Source organism: Amblyomma mixtum, chromosome 5 (assembly GCF_055824585.1).
Source record: "Amblyomma mixtum isolate Tamu chromosome 5, ASM5582458v1, whole genome shotgun sequence".
Classification (NCBI taxonomy): Eukaryota; Metazoa; Arthropoda; class Arachnida; order Ixodida; family Ixodidae; genus Amblyomma; species Amblyomma mixtum.
In genome coordinates, this window is record NC_143016.1 from 147,200,868 (window position 1) to 147,219,019 (window position 18,152).

Consider the following 18,152-nt stretch of genomic DNA (forward strand, 5'->3'; position numbering starts at 1 on the left):
AGGGGTCTCGTGCTTCGGCCATCCGGCGGGGGAGTTCGAGGAGGTTCAACCACGTGCGAGAAGACTGCGGGATTCTGCTTTCCCACGGAGGCAACGCACAGAAAACTTGCGGCAGTGGTCAAGGTGACGCATCTGTGTTTGATGACTGTCTTCCCCTTCTCATCCCCCGAGCTGTGAGAGAGCGAGAGGGCATCAGCACCGCCCTGCCGTGGGTGGTACCGCCAGCATCATCAACTGACCATCCGATTGGACAACATTCTTCAAACTAAATTCCCCAGTCAGGGATCTGGGGAATACGAACCGTATATAACGGGACGTTGTTTGTGATCGGAGCATTCGATTCCATTCTCATCTGTAAATATGTAGAATAAACCCTTTTGTACAGTTTCCTCGATTGCGCAGTCCGACAACGTCATTCGGAGCCGGTACCTGTGGGGCTAAACGAGTTAGTCATCTCCAGGACCCCTCCGTTCTCAACACTGGTTGGCAGCAGCTGGGATGGACCGTGCGACATCGTGCTTTCTCCACGGGTGAGCGTTTTGGCTTTTGCTATGGGATTCGCCAGGCTTTAGATTCAGAGAAAAATCTTGACTGGGAATCAAGGGTTTGTCATTTGAGAAGGGTTATTCTCAAGGCATTTTTTTGAGTTAGCAGAGCCAAAGCGGAGAAAGCGTCACAATGGACCTAATGAAATTGTTGAAGTCGGACTTGCTGTTGATATGCGAGGAACTGTCAGTGGAAGTGCAGAACAAAATAACCAAAATTGAACTGGGCGAAATCATTCTTAAACACGTCAGGGATAATGATCACCTAGCAGTTACATGGAACTTGATACAGGAGAAAAAAACCCGTAAAGAAAAAGCCGAACAGGAGGAAAAAGCGCGCACAGAGGAAAAAGCGCGTAAAGAGGAAGCTGATCGGGAGTGGGAAAAAGAGAAAGAAAGAAAAAAATGGGAAGCTGAATAGGCCGAAAGGGATCTAAAGCGTATACAGCTTGAAAACGAAAAACAAAAAGAGGGCGTTGGTGCGAGAGCCGGAACTCCTGAAAGAGCAAGCGATGCAGAATCGTATCGAATGAACAGGTACATGCATTCGTATGAAATTGGTCGGGACATAGGACTGTACCTGGGCAATTTTGAGAGAACTTGTGAAAGGGAGAACTTTGCTCGCAGTACATGGCCACAACGGCTTCTGACCCTCTTGCCATGTGAAGTAGCTGAAGTCATGGCGAGACTTAGCACGAAAGACGCAGCAGATTATGAGAAGGTAAAAGCCAGCCTGCTGAAAAGATACCGGCTTTCAGCCGTAGCTTTCCTACAGCGCTTCAGGAGCACAATCAAAAACGATAGCGAGGGCTATCCGGATTTCGCGTATGGCCTTAAGACTAACCTGCTAGAATGGCTAAAAGGAGCTGAGGTTTACGAAAGCCGAGACAAAATCATCGAGTGTTTTTGCCTTGAGCAATTTTACCGAAGCATTCCACAAGCAGTAAAACTGTGGGTTCAAGACAGGGAAAAGGTCGACACAGTTGAAAGAGCCGCTGAGCTGGCAGAGGAGTACGTTTCGCGCAGAAGGTTGAGCACTGAAGGGGGTGCGTCACACGCTCGAAACACAATGCGCGATCAAGGACCTAGCAGAAAGAAGCAGCTTGCTAGAAGTTCTGCACAGTCGGAGGCGTCAAAGAAAGCGCCAGAAAAGCAAGAAGAACAGTCAAAGAGAGAGGGAGCAGACAAAGCCGGGAAAAGAAAGTTCGAGGCTAGTAGGCCACAGCGTTGCTACAACTGCAATCGTGTCGGGCACTTTGCAGCCAAATGTCCAAAGCAGCGTGTTGTGTTCTCGTGCATCGATGATAGCGACGAGAATTTAGAGCTCCTTAGGCCGTACTTGCACGAAATGCAGGTTAACGGGAAACCTTGCAATGTGCTTCGTGATAGCGCCGCGACGATGGACGTTGTCCATCCGTCCTATGTTACAGCGGACGATTTCATGGGGGAAGTGTCGTGGATAAAACAGGCGGTAGAAGAACACAGTGTATGCCTGCCGATGGCTAGAGTGAGGATTTGCGGGCCGTTTGGAGAGCTGTTAGCTGAGGCCGCAGTTTCGAAGGCCGTGCCACTTCAATTCCCATACCTTTTCTCGAATCGATCCGACCAATTGCTACGCGAGAGATGCCAGAAACTCGGAAGTGGGGTGGTACAAGCTTTGACAAGGTCTAAAACTCTCCAGCTCACTTCTTAATTGAGCCAGATTCCCGAACTTCAGGTATCTAGAGATGCACCAGCCAACTTATCGTTGGAAGCCAATCAGGAGGGTGAAGAGCCACCAGGGCATAAAAGGCAGACGGATGACCGAGCAGATGAGCGACCAGACACTTCGATCACTGAGTCGGTAAATGAGGCAGAGAGGGCTGAAGGGTCCGTTTTATCTCCAGCTTCGCGTAACTTTGATCGCCTTCTGCAGGTGAACAGGGAGTCCCTAATAAAAGAACAAAAACAGGACCCTACATTGGAAAGATTGCGCCTAACAGCCGAAGAGGGAATCGCGAGACGCAACATAACGATGCATGAGAAAGGAGGCTTACTGTACCGACACTATCAGGACAGAAAAGGCAAAACACTTGATCAGTTGGTCGTGCCTGAAAGGTACCGAGCGGATATTCTGAGTCTCTGCCACGGTAATGGCTGGTCAGGACATCTCGGAATCAATAAAACAAAGGAGCGGCTGTTAATGGAATATTACTGGCCAGGATGTTTCAAAGATGCAGAACGCTACGTGAAATCGTGCGATGCCTGCCAGCGCGTGGGCAAGCCGGGAGAGACATGGAAGGCTCCACTAAAAATTGTGCCATTGATCTCGGAACCTTTCCGCCGGTTTGTAATAGACACAGTAGGCCCGTTGCCTAAAACAAAGTCAGGCTATAAGTACTTGCTCACTATGCTTTGTCCCGCCACAAAATTTCCCGAAGCAGTTCCATTGAAGGATTTGAGCTCCGCAGAAATAGTTGACGCTCTTTTGTCGGTGTTCGCGCGCATAGGATTTCCGGCCGAAATCCAGGCCGATCAGGCGACAGTCTTTACAAGCGCTTTGACGACCACGTTCCTAGAAGGGTGCGGAGTAAAAATGCTGCACAGCTCGGTGTATCATCCGTAGTCTAACAGTGTAGAAAAGTGGCATTCGGTGCTGAAGCGGGTGTTACGTGCTCTTTGTTACGAGCACAAAGCCGACTGGAAGGACTGTCTGCCGGCCACACTGTTCGCTTTACGAACAGTGCCCCACGAAGCCACGGGGTTCACCCCAGCAGAACTTGTATACGGAAGAACCCTCCGCTCTCCCCTCCGAATGCTGAGAGAAATGTGGGAAGGGATAGGAGAGAACCAGACAGTGGTTGAGTACGTGCTTCAGCTACTGGACCGCCTTAACGATACAAGGGAGTTAGTAAACCAAAATATGAAAACTTCCCAGGAGGCCGCCAAGGTCTATTATGACAAAAACACCCGCCTTCGAGCTTTCACCGTGGGCGATCGCGTGATGATACTCCGGCCATCGAGAAAGAACAAGCTAGAAGTTCACTGGGATGGTCCAGTGGAAGTTTTGCAGAAACTTTCAGACACTAATTATGCGCTAAAGGTTCCAGGCAGAGGAAAGCAGGTGAAAATCTATCACTGCAATCTGATGAAGCCGTTCGTGGAACGTAGCGGGATCGTCAATCTGACGCTAAATGAACCGGAAGAGCCGGACGGCGAGAGTCCAGATTGGAAGGAAAGCGCTGACGCTAGTGGCCACATAGAGAACATCTTGGCTCTTTCCGTAGGTGCAGAATTTCTAAGCTCGGCCCAGATCGACGCGCTAAAGCAGTTGTTGAGCGAATTCGCCGATCTATTTAGCAGCCGCCCAGGAAAGACACATCTCCTGACGCATGAAATAGAGCTCACGTCTGATGAGCCGATTCGGTCGAAGCCCTACAGGGTATCACCACGGCAAAAAGAGGTAATGGAAGCTGAAATTCAGCGCATGTTAATGTTAGGGGTTATAGAGCCCGCGGAAAGTGACTATACCTCACCGCTGATCCTGGTTGAAACCCCAGGCAAGGATCCTCGCCCATGCGTGGATTACAGAAAGCTGAATGCGATTACCAAGGATCAGCTTTATCCGATTCCCAACATAGAGGAAAGGATAGAAAGGGTGAGCGGCGCAAAATTCATTTCCACCCTCGATCTCGTGCGCGGATATTGGCAGGTTCCCCTCTCGGAAAGCGCGAGCCGGTATGCTGCTTTCATATCGCCAGCAGGCACCTTTCGACACTTAATGCTTAGTTTTGGGTTGAAGAATGCCCCCTTCAGCTTCTCGAAACTCATGGACATCGTACTAAGGGATATGCAGGGCTTTGCGCTCCCTTATTTAGACGATGTCGCTATTTTTTCGGACACCTGGGAAGAGCATCTAGAGCACCTAACGAGCGTGCTTTCTAGTTTGCGACAGGCCGGATTGACGTTGAAAGGGGAAAAGTGTAGGTTTGGTTGCGCTCATGTGTCCTACTTGGGCCACGTTGTAGGCCAGGGAACTAGGAGCCCATCCGAGTTAAAAATTGCCCCGATAGCGGCATTTCCGCAGCCACGGACGAAGACAGACATTCGCTCCTTTTTGGGATTGGTTGGATACTACCAGCGGTATATACCGAGCTACTAACAGCGGGCAAGTCCCTTAACTGACGCCTTACGAAAGGGAGCACCCAGTGACGTACACTGGGATGACCTAAAAGAAAACTCCTTCCGGAGCCTGAAGGAAGCGCTCGTGTCCCGACCTTTGCTTCGGACCCCTGACTATGGTAGGGAGTTTATAGTCCAGTGTGACGCCAGTGATAGAGGACTGGGTGCTGTTTTAAGCCAAGTGGGCGACGACCACGAAGAACACCCGATTCTGTACGTCAGCCGCAAGCTAACCTGTAGAGAAGAAGCGTACAGCGCTTCAGAAAAAGAGTGCGCGTGTTTAGTTTGGGCGGCACAGAAGTTGTCGTGTTACCTGTACGGCGCAAAGTTCATCTTTGAGACTGACCATTGCCCTCTAACCTGGCTGCGACAAATGTCTCCCAAAAATGGTCGCTTGCTCAGATGGAGTCTAGCTCTCCAACAGTACAATTTCTCGGTGCGTTACAAGAAGGGAAAACTGCACGGAAATGCTGATGGTTTAAGCCGACTATTTTAAGCGGGAGAAATTAGTAGGACAACCTACTGTGTGTGTGTGCGTGTTTTTTTCTTTAACCTTGGTCCAAGCGGTCCGTCTTGGGCGATTTCAAAGGGGATATTTTGCGCTTTCTTGGTACCAAAATTACGCCAAAATTCAGCCATGTTTTAGTAAACATTTATTGTCATTGTGGAAAGCCTGGTGGGTCTTTGGCAAATTCCGAGCGCTTGCTTGTGGGTCAGTGCCCTGTCTCGTGGAACAGTCCACTGATGCCATTCTTTGTTGAATGTTCGAGCTTGAACGCCATTTCTGGAAACCAGCCCTACCCAACTCCGGCCTCATCTCTTCCTGCCCAGCGGTCGTGAACGCTGGCCATTCGAGATTTTTCGGGCCGCGGACGAGCTGTTAAGAGTGGACAACGTGGTCCTGGGAGCCGGGTGTGACTCATCGCAAAGCAAGGGATATGACGAGGCCTGGCGCCGGCGGCAGAAGCATAGACGAAGACGGCCGGGGCTGTTGCACTCCAAATCACCGAACCTCCGAACCGATCGAAGGAGGCTGTCTCCCACGGGCCTGGGAGAAATTACTGTCAGACGAGTGTCGTCGTTAGGCAAAGATGCGGCGAGAGCTTGCGACAGCAGCAGCACGGCGGAAGCAGCGGTATACGTTGGCCGAGTCGGCCTTCGGGTCACCGGACGGGATGATGCTACGCAGGGTCACGCAGAGCGAGGCTCCTAATTGAAAGACGCTGTGTCGAAGGGGTCTCGTGCTTCGGCCATCCGGCGGGGGAGTTCGAGGAGGTTCAACCACGTGCGAGAAGACTGCGGGATTCTGCTTTCCCACGGAGGCAACGCACAGAAAACTTGCGGCAGTGGTCAAGGTGACGCATCTGTGTTTGATGACTGTCTTCCCCTTCTCATCCCCCGAGCTGTGAGAGAGCGAGAGGGCATCAGCACCGCCCTGCCGTGGGTGGTACCGCCAGCATCATCAACTGACCATCCGATTGGACAACATTCTTCAAACTAAATTCCCCAGTCAGGGATCTGGGGAATACGAACCGTATATAACGGGACGTTGTTTGTGATCGGAGCATTCGATTCCATTCTCATCTGTAAATATGTAGAATAAACCCTTTTGTACAGTTTCCTCGATTGCGCAGTCCGACAACGTCATTCGGAGCCGGTACCTGTGGGGCTAAACGAGTTAGTCATCTCCAGGACCCCTCCGTTCTCAACAGCGTCTAGCGACTTGCTAGGCGCGAAAAGTAAGCACCATGCTCCCAGCGTCCTTCTAAAGTACGAAAATGGCGATGCAACAGTCACTGAGCGTAGCAACGCTTAACGTCCGTGGGTTTGCATCGAAAAGAAAGCAAAGTCAAGTATACCGTATTTTAACGGACCAGGACGTGGACGTGTTGGCGGTTCAGGAAACCAAAATAGAAGGGGAAGAGGACACGGGGAGCATGGTGCAGCGTTTCACGTCGAGGTACGATGTGGCTGTTAGTCACGCGGTTGGCACATCGGGCGGGGCCTTCTGTTCGTTAAGAAGTTGCCAGGACTGACAGTGCAAGAAGTGATTTCATGTATGCAAGGTCGCTTTATTGTTTGTGACTTCGTTTTTCATAACAGTGAATGGCGCGTTCTTTGTGTTTATGCACCGAATGCGGCTGATGAAAGGTTAAATTTTTTCGTGAGCATCCAGCGATATCTAAATAGTGGGCGACAACTCGTCGTTATGGGCGATTTCAATTGTGTCTTAAGTGCTCGAGATAAGACAAGTAGCCGCGCCTTTAGAGACGCAAGCACGGATGTTTTGTCGCAGCTAGTTGGCGAATTTGCTCTAGATGATGAAGCGGAGTGTTTGGAGGGAGCGCGCAGCGTGAAATACACGCATTTCCAAGGTTCTAGTCATGCCCGGCTCGACCGTATTTATTTATCGTTGGATGCGATTCCGAAATGCCAAAATTATGTCGTTATTCCAGTGTCTTTTTCGGATCACTGTCTTGTGAAATGTACAATGGGCCCTAGAAACCGAAGGAAAAAATTTGTGTGGGGACTGTGGAAGCTAAACTCCAAACTCTTAGAAGATGAAGCTTTAGTTGAAATAATTGCAGGGAAGCTTAAAGAGATAGAACAACGGCCGTGCACCACCATTGGAGAGCAGTGGGAATGGTGCAAACAAGAAATTAAGATGAAAGCTATAGAAAGAGCCAGTTGTATTCGACATGATGAAAAGCAAGAAGAAGCATGTTTAAGGGCGACACTAAATCAGTTAATAGCGCACGAGTGCAAAGAGCCAGGGGTCTATAATGAGGATATTAGAAAACTGAAAAAGAGAATTGAGTTATTAGAAGAGGATCGTTATCGAGGAGCGCTCGTTCGCGCCAGGGCCGAAAGATGCGCAGCAGGCGAGACGCCCACTAAACGGGCTCTCGGTCTCGAGAAAGCGCATGCTCGTCGAAACGACATGGAAGAAATAGAGTGGAACGGCAACCTCGTGACAGATAAAGACGGCATTGCACGTGCGTTTTACGAATACTATCAGCAACTGTTTGCTTTTCGCGACATGAACATGGACAGGTTTAAGCGCGTGTTTCTTTCTTCCTTGCCACGACTAGATGCTGACACCACAGAAAGGTTGGAGCTGCCGATTTCCGAGCATGAAGTTGAGCGTGCCATTGATAATCTAAATCCAGGAAAGTCGCCAGGGCCTGACGGCTTGAGCGCGGCTTTTTATAAAGCATTTAAAAAAGTGTTGTCCCCATTGTTAGCTGCAGTATTTAACGAAGGCTATGATCTTAACATGTTGCCGCCTTCTTTTGCGTCGTCACATACTATACTAATCCCCAAAACAGAACAAACTGAGAAATTGAGATTGGTGACGTCATACAGGCCAATAGCCCTAACAAATGTTGATTACAAAATACTAATGAAAGTACTAGCAGCCAGATTACAGACCCTTATTAAGGAGATTGTTGGGCCTCACCAGACTTGCGGCATCAAGGGAAGGGCCATTGCTACCAACATACATAAGGCCAGATGCGTACTGGAGTGTTGTGACGCAACATGCGGTAGCGTCGCGGTTCTACAGCTCGACCTTGAAAAAGCGTTTGATTGTGTTTCACATGATGCCTTGTTTGCAGTTCTAGATTACATTAATGTGGGTTCTGTTATCAGTGGGGGCGTGGCCTTGGCGTACCGAAACTGCACTACAAGATTAATTGTCAACAAGGAACTCGGTGCACCCGTAAACGTGCGACGTTCGGTGCGTCAGGGTTGCCCCCTCAGCCCGCTTCTGTTCTGCATTTATATTGAAACTTTGTGCTTGTCAATCCTTGAGAATGAAGATGTACAGGGCTTCCAAGTCCACATGACGGAGGTCAAACTTTTGGCGTATGCCGATGACGTAGCCGCCTTCTGTGCGAACAGAGAGAGCGTTAGCGTGGCAGTCGATGCCGTGAAAGATTTCAGCACGACAACTGGAAGTCCAGTGCATTGGGGAAAGTGTCTAGGGTTTTGGCACGGAGAGTGGCCATCGACGCCTTGCACGTTTGCCAACGTGGCTTGGGTCACAACACCGGTTAAGTATTTGGGTGTGCCTTTAGACTTATGCAGACAGTGAGCCATTTTGGCGCGACCCAGCCCAAGAAATACGTGAGAAGGCTGACAAATTGAGCGGTGTGCCGCTGTCTATCTTTGCACGCGCAACGGTCTGTAATCTGTTTTTTGTGGCCAAGTTGTGGTATGTAATGCAAACGCTTCACTGTTCCAGGTTAGACATTCAGAGGCTGCATCGGGTGTTTGCCACTTTTGTTTGGGCGTCGAATTGGGAAAGGTGTAGACGGGATAACTTGTTTCGGAGTGTCAAAGACGGGGGTCTTGGTCTAGCACACGTATTCGCACGACAGCTCGTAAACAGATTCCTTTTCTTCCGCGACGTCACTGATCCATTTCTGCGCACTGTTTGCCAAGTAAGGCTCGTGCGGGCGTTGCCAAATTTTGTTGTTGCCACAGAAAGTATGCCAGGGCGCCTCTTTGGTTTTTTAAGAGAGGTCGTAAACAGTGTCAGAATTTTGACAACTCGTTTTTCGGTTGAATATTTGTGCTCAGTCAATAGGAAAAAATTGTATAAGGATGTATGCGATGACTTTTTCTCCGTTCCTGTGTACAGAGCCTTGTACAGCGGCTATCCGGGTCAAGATGTATTGAAGCGGGTCAAAAGGATGCCAGTTTCCCCCGGAGTAAAAACGTTTTTCTTTAAGCTGCATACTGGTACGTTATCGGTAAAAACATTTCTTGAGGACAGGGGCTTTTTTCTGCCATGGGGGTCACTTTGTTTAATATGCAAACAGCCTGAGACAATAGATCATGTTTTTCTACACTGTTGGGAGGGGGTTTATTTTTGGGACGTGCTGCAAAGAACCCTTAAAAAAGATTTACCGTTAGATACACGTAGCATCAGGTTCCTGTCAACAGATAACGAAGATGGCGTGCCTTTGGATACCGTCATGTTAATCGGTCTGCACAGCCTCTGGCGGTCCCGGATGGCTGGGTTTCATTTAGACCCCGATGCTCGCCCTGCAAGGCTCTACTTTCGTGAAAGTATGCATGCGTTTGTTGAAATGCACAAATTGAAGCGTACAGTTCCCGAATGGCTGCCAAGATTAGAACCCTTGATCCATTTGAGAGAATTTTAACACGACAACGTCATCCGACCTAAGGATGACAGCTTACTTATTACTATCATTTCTACGTGAACATTTGGCTGTGAGCTGGCTGATTTGTTCCGTGTACAATTTTGTAATGTGTCAGTGTCCGGAAATTAAAAGAAAAAAAAAGTGGCCGAGCGGTCTAAGGCGCTGGTTTAAGGCACCAGTCTCTTCAGGGGTGTGGGTTCGAATCCCACCGCGGCCATGATTTTTTCCTTATGCTTTTTGTGTCCCTGCCCTGTTGAGTGGCTAGCTGCGCACCCTCCTCCTCCTCCTTCTTGTAATCCGAGTGCAGAAGAGCAATTGCGTGGAGAGGAAGTTAGCAGCCGGAGTATCGGTAGCGTGGCCGAGCGGTCTGTAACATATTTTTGTTTGCAAAGCTCGCGTATGTCCTTCAAGTCCTGCATTGTGCGAGGAGGAAGGTGCAAGCAATACACAGAATATTTGCAACATTCGTTTGGCGCTCTCAATGGGAGCCCATGAGGCGTGACAACTTGTTTCTTCCCTTAGAGGGTGGTGGAGTGGGTCTTGTTCACCTGTTCGTGCATCAACTTGTTTCCCGTTTTTTCTTTTTAAAATCGGCAAACCACCCGTTTCTGGTAGCTGTGCTCATTAGGCGGCTTAGTTTTCATTTGCCTTACTTATTCGCACCGTCTGTGCAGGCTCGTGAGGGGACTTTGTGGGGATTCCTCAAGGAGGTTGCTGACACTTTCAATTTCCTCACTGTGCGCTTCTCTTTAGATTACCTGTATAGCCTCTCGAGAAAACAGATGACCCAGGCTCTCACTGAGTCTTTGTTCCCTACACCATTGTATCGGCAGCCTTATCTCGAGTCTTTGGACATCAGTGTTCTAAAGCGTGTTAGGCGGATGTGCATTTAGGCAGCCGCTAAAACGTTCTTTTGCAAACTACACACAGCGACGCTGCCTGTCAAGACATTTCTTAATGACAAGGGGATGTTTGTACCCTGGAATGTGAATTGCCGTCTGTGTAACGTGCCTGAGACAATTGATCATTGCTTCATCCTGTGCCGTGATGCCATGTTCTTTTGGGACATACTACAACGAACGTGTATATTGTCACGTTATAGTGACGGCCGTCCAGCGGTCAGGAAGACACCAACAAGTCTTGTAAACGAAGCTCTTTATTTGGGCTGACTTGCGCCCGCAAAAGAACTGAATCACTCGGTGGCGGCGTAGAAAGAGAAGTTTATTTTTTCTGTTTTAACATAGAAAATACAAAACAAAACAGATGAACTTAATTCTCTGATCAGTCAAGCACATGCGCAGTGACGCAGCACTGAGCACGTCAGTAATGCAGTAAAAATGCCGATACTCGACCGCCGCGCAGGACGATAAAGTATGTCGACCATTTGCGCAAGAACTCAGCCTCGCTCATTGACAGAGCGTCCATGCATGCTTGTTCAAAGAGGCGCGTGCGCAGGCGCTGCAACATTGGGAACATTGTTCTTTGCGGACGCCCATTTAAGGATGCTACTCCACGCTGCCGCCACAAAACGAACATGCCGACACACAAGAGCATATTTTGAAACACTTCGGGAGAACTGGTGCGCGCTTCCAGGCGGGTTAAAAACATGCGTGACACTAATGTCCAAAAGGTGCGCGCAACTACACACTCAAACATTGCGTGCTGCAAAGTTTCAAGCAGACCGCACTGCGGGCATCGGGCGGAGGGCGCCACGCCCCACGCCGCAAGGCGGTCTCTTGTGGGCACGACCCGCCAGCCTCGCAGCCAGCCGAAGTCCCTGACATCTGCAGGAAGCGTAGCTGAGGTCAGTTGGCGCCAGCGTGCCCGTCTCGTTTTCTGGAGTTGTTCGCGGGTTAGCGCAGCGACCGTTAGTGCTTCACACATTCTGGAGGGCGGGGTTTCATCAACATCCAGATCGGGAACGCTGGCAGTCAACGACGTCAGTGTGCGACGCACATTAACGAAAAATGCCGGCGGCTGCTCGGCTGTAGGGCCAACCACGTGTTGTGAAAAAAACACGTTACGCGCTGTACCCAGAAAATATGTGAGGAGTGTTCTCCCGGGATAGTCTGGGTTGCGTACAAGATCTCGTACTCCTCGCAAGGCGAGCACATTGCACATGGTGCGTATACAAGGTATACCAAACCCACCCATGTACGATGGAAGGCGCATGAACATTCGTGACACAGGTTCGGTTTTGCCCGCCCAAACGAAAGAGCCACAGGCCGAGGTTAGCCTGCGCGCAAACGTGCGCGGTGGGTTTGCGACGCGGGCGACAAAAAAACATGCGGCTAGGATTGTGGACTTAACTATATAGCAGCGCTCTGCCATTGAAAGGCGGAAAGTTGACGCCACCGAGAGGCGTTTCTCAGCGTTCGTGCGGAGGTTAGTCCAGGTTTCGCGGGCTACTTCTCCGCTGGCGAGGAATACTACTCCCAGGACTTTCACTCCCTGCACCCACTCCACCTCGCCCGCAAGGTTCGGTGTGAAGGTGCCAAACCTTAGTGCCTTGCTTTTTCCCCTGTTCAATAGGGCCCCAGATATCTCGCTGTACTCGAGAAACAGCCGCGAAAAAGCGGCGTAGCTATCCTCGTCCTTGAGGAAAAGCGACACGTCATCGGCGTAGGCTGATACCTTGATTTGGCCCTGGCCAGGCAGAGGGAAGCCGCGTATGGATGGGCTGTCGTTAATGCGCCGGATGAGTGGATCCAGGCACAACACGAAGAATGTTGGGGAGAGAGGGCATCCTTGCCTTATGCCCCTGGTGACTGAGAAGGGAGCGCTCTGGTGGCCGTTTACGGAGAGACGAGCATTCAGGTCTGCGTAAAGTAAGCGCAGCCTGCTGACAATTTGCGGAGGGAATCCGAAGGCTTCAAGGACTCCGAACAGATACGAGTGTTCCACCCGATCGAATGCTTTCGCCTGGTCTAGTGAAACAAAGCACCCGCTGAAGCCCGTCCTGCTGGCAAATGTGAACAGGTCTCTAGTGAGTGCCAATGCATCAAACACAGAGCGGTCAGGGACGCTGCTGGTTTGAGCCCGGTGGATTAGGTGAGGTAGGATCGTCCGCATTCTTGTGTTCAGTAAAGATGTGACTATTTTGTAATCTGCGTTTAAGAGGCTTATGGGCCGCCATGCTTGCGGGTCGGAGGGGTCACCGCCCGCTTTCGGAATGAGTATGATGCGACATTCGCGGAAAGAGTTTGGACGTAACCCATCCGCGAGGAAGCCGTTGACCATCTTCAGGAGCGCTCCTTGGATCTCGTAAAAAAAGTTTGAATAAAAACTTGTTGGAATGCCGTCTGGACCGGGGGCAGAGGCTGCATTCATACTCTGCAGGATGGCGTGCAGCTCTTGGCTTGTGGCTGGTGCGCAAAGGTTTTCATGCAACTCTTCAGCTACTCGTGGCAAGTTTCCAAAAAAACTTTGTAGAAGCCCGTCATAACCATCTTGAAGATGTAGCCAACTGTCCGTAGAGAACAGGTTCGAAAAGTGGCTTGCGAAGATCGTGCAGATATCGGCCGTGGTTTTGCTTTGGGTGCCGTCTGGGAGTGTCACGAAAGGCACAGTAGCGGGAGCGAATTCCTCTGCCGTGCCTGCGCGTACGTGTCGTAGCACAGCCGGGTCTGATATCGGCCGCCCGAGCTGGTGTGCACGACTAGCTGCCCGTGATGACTGGCAGAGCAACACGTGGTAACGTGCTTTAAGTAGACTCAGGTAATCGCTCATGGCAAAGGTTAAGGGTGCTCCCCTTTGCACTATACGGATGCGCTTGAGGGTGTCATTCAGTGCATGAGTTACCCGGCGTCTGCGGTCTTGACCGGCCGCCACCAGAGTTTCCTGCCAACGAGCCTTGAGTGTGTCCCATGAATCAGTCGCAACGAAGCTCTTGCACGATGCTGCCAACGCCGTACGCAGCGACGCCACGCTTTCCGGGTCCGCCAGTAGGCTCGTGTCCATGCGCCACGTAACAGTACGTGGGGTGTCCTCACCAAAGTCGAGCCTGACTGACAAGGGATGGTGATCAGAAATCACCGGCGTGCCTGCAGGGAACGCGAGAACTTCGCAGCTAACGACAAAAGAAGCGAGCTCTGGTGGAAAATAGAATTTGTCTATCCGACTCGCTGACTGTGCTCTCTCAAACGTCGCTCCAAAGGCATCCCCGTGAAGCTGCACCCACGCGTCAGACAAGCGGAACTGAGTCACGAGATCGCGGAGCGCGGGGGCACCGCAATAACGGCGACCGTGACCCTGTCCGCGGACGTCACGGTCGATATTAAGTACACAATTGAAGTCACCGACGATGAAAGTGGGGTAGGGATCAAGGAGGAATGAGTCGAGGCGCTCAAAAAATTCAGAACTACTAGTCCGCCGTGCTGGCGCATATACAACCAACGCACGTATCCGCCGCTGGTTTAGTGTGAAGTCGACCGCAAGAGTGCGGCCGTCCAGCCCGAAAGTGCAATGAGCACCCGCGCGCAGGCAGGGGTTTACAAAAACGACACCAACACCGCACATATGAAAATCAGTCAACGAAAAATAAGCAAAAACAGAAAACCGGGTGGTGAAATTCAGCACATCAAGTGAAGTACGGAAGTTGCATTCCTGTAAAAACAGGATGTCGACGCCCCTAGCCCTGGCAAAGTGCATCACCTCTCTCTGTCTGTCTACGGATTGAAATCCCCGAACATTCAGGGAGAGGAGATGCACAACCGCCATGACTGCCAAGAGCACCGACGGCATAGCATACAACCTAAAGAGCGCTGCCATGGGCGGCGCTTGGCGCGCGCGGCACTTTTTTGCTAGAACGTTCGTTAACAGTCCCTTCGGATTCCGATGATTGGGGGTGGGCACGTTTGAAGTCTGGTCGGGAAAAGTCCATGTTTTCGGGGCCGTCGGCGCTTGTGGCCTCGCTCACCGGTTGCTGCGTGGTCTTGGCGACGCTCGCAGCTGAAGCCGATGCCGACGCCAGGGTCGCCGATGGGAGGGTGTGGCTGGCTGGTGACGGGAAGCGCGCGTCGTCCGCACCTCCAGGAGTCGTCGTTCCTGACACCTGGCCGCACGTCAAGTCGCCTGTCAGGCGAAGCGGCGTGACTTTGTCCGGTACGTCCACCAGGTCGCCCGACGCCACGCTCGACTCATCGCCGCTGCTGCTCTCGGTGTTGAAGGAAGCTGTGCGGGGTAGCGGCGGCAAGGGTTCCGCAAAAACAGCACCGAACGGCTCCACCTCGTTTGAAGGCGTCCCCTCGAGCTGCTCCTTTACAGGCACCTCCGTCGCGGGGGTGGGCTCGGGCTCCCTCGGGCTGCTGGTCGTAGGGTCCGCGTCGGCAACAGGAGTCCGGACAGTTGGTGTGCTCCGCGTTTCTGCGACCACGTTGTCCTTGCTCGGTTCCGTTGTCGAGGCGGCGGCCGCCGCATAGGACCGTGGTCGCAGGCAGTCCGCTGTGGCGTGGCTTCCACCGCAGCGCCTGCAAGCCGCTCCGCATCCGGCCGTGTCGTGGCCGAACACCTCGCAGCGAGCGCACCGCGGCGTTCGACACGCCGCGCCGATGTGGCCGTCCTGCCCGCAGCGGGAACACACCTTCCGGACGCCTCGGTAGTCAAACATGACGCGGTGGCCCTGGACGGTCAAGAAGTTCGGCACCGCCTGCTTCATCTCGATCCGGACCACGCGCGTCCCGTTGCCGACGTGACGACGGCCCTTGAGGACGGGATGGGTGATGTCAAGCACCTTGCCGTAGGAGCTCAGTGCCGCTGCCAGCGCCGCGTCTCCCACGAACAGCGGCACACGAAAAGCCGTCACGTGGACCACGGCAGGACCCACGCAGGCTACTGGGACGGAAGTGCCGTTCACGTTGAAGGCGCCTTCCACGAGCATCTTCTCCGCCGCCGCAGCCGAGGCCATGGCGACGCAGAACTTCATGCCTCCATGGTGCTGGAGGCTCTCTAGCCCTTTCGGGCCGACAACCAACTCGATGCCGTCGACGATGTCGTCAGCTGTCGCGTCGGAAGTAACTGTAAATGAAAAACAGTGCGCCTTTGGGGGCGGCGCACGGAACACGGGAGGGGCAGCAGGTCCCGGGCCTCCCATGACGTCACGGGTGGCCGGCTGGGCTGCTGCTTGCACGAACTTCACGCAGTTTGCCCGAGCACCGGCAAAGGCACGGCGCCTGGGCGGGGGAGGCTGGTTGCGGAACCTCCGGGTCGCAGTGGATCCGGGGCCCGCCTGCACTTGTCGATGAAACTTCTCAGGAAGCCAGCGCCGAAAAAAAGAAACTTCGCTGGGTCTGGACGAGCTCGGGCAGCAACAGGCGTGCTCGTCGGTCGTCGAACTACGAATGTCCGCCGCTCGCGGCATCGCTCAATTTAAAGGCGGCAAGGAAACTTCCACATAACAGGACAAGATCATCTACAGTAATCTAGAAAAACCTAGATGCAGCCCTTAATGGCTGCGATCAATCGAGATTAGTCTGGTCGCTTCTCGCGCCACGAACAAAAGTGATAACAACCCTTTCCTGCAGCCTTGAGCGTGAACGAACAAACACTACAATGATACGTGGCAATATGCTGCACGCGAAGAACCTCCAAGCTGGCTGCCGAGCCTAGATGCATGTGTGTGCCTCCCTGAATTTTGATGTTTTGATGGGGATGCAGTGTTGAGTCAGGGCAATGGCGGGCTGCTATTAAGCAGCCCGGCAATTTGAGACGCGATCCAGTCTGATTGAAGTTTTCCTCCTTTCTACGGATGTTCTTCCATGCAATAAAGGAAAAAAAAAGTGGCCGAGCGGTCTAAGGCGCTGGTTTAAGGCACCAGTCTCTTCGGGGGCGTGGGTTCGAATCCCACCGCTGCCATGATTTTTTCCTTATGCCTTTTGTGTCCCTGCCCTGTTGAGTGGCCAGCTGCGCACCCTCCTCCTCCTCCTTCTTGTAATCCGACTGCAGAAGAGCAATTGCGTGGAGAGGAAGTTTGCAGCCGGAGTATCGGTAGCGTGGCCGAGCGGTCTAAGGCGCTGGTTTAAGGCACCCGTCTCTTCGGGGGCGTGGGTTCGAATCCCACCACTGCCATGATTTTTTCCTTATGCTTTTTGTGTCCCAGCCCTGTTGAGTGGCCAGCTGCGCACCCTCCTCCTTCTTTTAATCCGAGTGCAGAAGAGCAATTACGTGGTGAGGAAGTTAGCAGCCGGAGTATCGGTAGCGTGGCCGGGATTCTACTTCCGGCCACCAAGCGTGACGGACGTGTGTATCATGGGCTCCCAAGGAGCGGATTCAGCGGCCCAGCCGGGCCGCGGTATCAGGAGTACGATCAAAGCGAACGAGGACTACAGCTGATTTTGCCCCATTTGCCAACAGGTTCGAGCGTTTTGCATACTGTTTTTTTGCATGGCGACGTCCAAGCCAGGCCATACCGTGTTGAAAACTTTCGTGACGCTCTTGAGCGTCTGTCATTGCTGCCGGAAGTGGTTGCCCTCGGGGCATATCAGATGAATTATGTTTGGGCCGTGACATTCTGCAATGAAGAAGGAAAAAACAAAATGCTACAGGCGGAGGCGTTCAACGTCAAGGACCACCGCTGAGTGGTCATTGACCCATGCAACCAGGGCGTCAGGCTGAAGCTGTTCTGGCTGCTACACGGCGTGAAAGATGACCACGTGAAGGCAGCTCTGGCGGCTTTTGGAAAAGTGACCGACATAACTCGGGACAAGTGGAGAGTCAAAGGCTGCGTCGACAAGTCGCCTACTACGCGATCAGTGACATTGAAGCTGAAGGTGGGCGTTACCAATGAGGACTTACCGCACCAGCTGCGTGTTGGAGAGGACGTCGCACTCGTCCACGTTCCTGGCAGAGCTCCGCTCTGCCTCCGGTGCCGCGGCACCGGACACATACGTCGGTAGTGCCGTGTGCCACGTTGCGGGCTCTGTCGTCGCTTCGGCCACGACGACGCCCAGTGCGTGCGAACATATGCTACCGTAGCTGGTCCTGGTCGTAGGGATGCTACTGAGGAGCATATTATGACGAAGTCGACGCAGTAGAGGCGACCCGTGAGAGTCGGAAAGACGCAGTGCCGAAAAGCATAGCCTCAGAAAAAGCAACGCTTCCCACGGAACATGAGGCTGCCAACTCAGAAGAACCACCTGTGCCTGACACCAGAACTGAGGCGGACGCGGGAAAAGCAGATGATGCTGCGGTAGGTGCAGCTGAGACGGTTTTGGAATCGACCGACGAGAAGGACGTTGACACGGAGATGCCCGCGGCGTCAACTTTGCCAGCGAAGAGG

General features: G+C 52.3%; 1 non-coding gene and 1 pseudogene across 1 annotated transcript; both read left to right on the forward strand.

Annotated features, from left to right (window-relative positions):
• Positions 1–678: 678 nt before the first annotated feature.
• LOC149344047 (uncharacterized) lies at positions 679–8,329 on the forward strand (annotated as a pseudogene).
• Positions 8,330–16,860: 8,531 nt separating this feature from the next.
• Positions 16,861–16,942, forward strand: TRNAL-AAG (transfer RNA leucine (anticodon AAG)). The gene has a single exon. It is a non-coding gene; the product is annotated as a tRNA-Leu (tRNA).
• Positions 16,943–18,152: the final 1,210 nt, after the last annotated feature.